This window comes from Triticum dicoccoides, chromosome 6A (genome assembly GCF_002162155.2).
Source record: "Triticum dicoccoides isolate Atlit2015 ecotype Zavitan chromosome 6A, WEW_v2.0, whole genome shotgun sequence".
Lineage (NCBI taxonomy): Eukaryota > Viridiplantae > Streptophyta > Magnoliopsida > Poales > Poaceae > Triticum > Triticum dicoccoides.
The window spans coordinates 56,651,629-56,652,521 of NC_041390.1; positions in this window are offsets into that span (position 1 = coordinate 56,651,629).

The following is an 893-nucleotide window of genomic DNA, read 5'->3' on the forward strand; positions in this document are numbered from 1 at the left end:
TATATGGAAATGCAAAATGAAACAAAGGAAAAAAAGTGAAAACTAGAAAAGAAACAAAAGACACCAAAGAAAAAAGAACAAAGAAACAAGTGTAAAGGGAATAAAAAAGTGAAAATCCATAAAGAAACAAAGGAAAAGAAAAAATGAAAATCAAGGAAGAAACAAAAAAAAAGAAGCCTAATGAGAAAATGAAGAGAACATAAGTTATATCAAAGAAAAAACAGAGTAAAATTATACCAAAGAATAAAAAACAAACAAAAGTAAAGTGAAGAAAAAAAGAAAGAAAAGAAAAACCAGTGAAAATCGAGGGAATACAAAGAAAACATAAGTTATATCAGAGAATAAGGAAACCAAAGAAAACCGGTGAAAAAGCAAAAACAATAAGAAAAGAGAAAAAACCAGAGAAAACCAAAGCTGCAGTGATCGAACCACAACGAGCGAGTAACTACGCTAGTCGACCCGCTGGCGATGCGCCTGACGCGAGAGCTTGTTCCATCTTGCTATAAGCGAGATATAGCCCTCGCGCCCACGAAACACATGGGGCCGACACGACACGATTCAATTTTTTGAAAAGAGTAATATATTAACCCCAAACTTCCCAAAAACCTTTAAAAAAACTTCAAATTGGCCCAAAACACACGTGGGTCGGCGGCAGACGTCTCAGGAGGGTAGGCCCACCTACCTATTGTGCGGTGGTGAGGCACGCATTCTGGCCCCGCACGGCCTGCTTATAATACATGTCTCAACATGTCATGTCGTGCCTGGGCCGTTTAAGTGTGGGCCGTACCGGCCCATTGGCAAGAAGGTGTGGAGCAGTCAGTGCGATCTGTAGAGACCAACATGAAATGTTTCTTGGGTCTTCAGTCGTAGTAATCAAGTTTATCACTGACCTC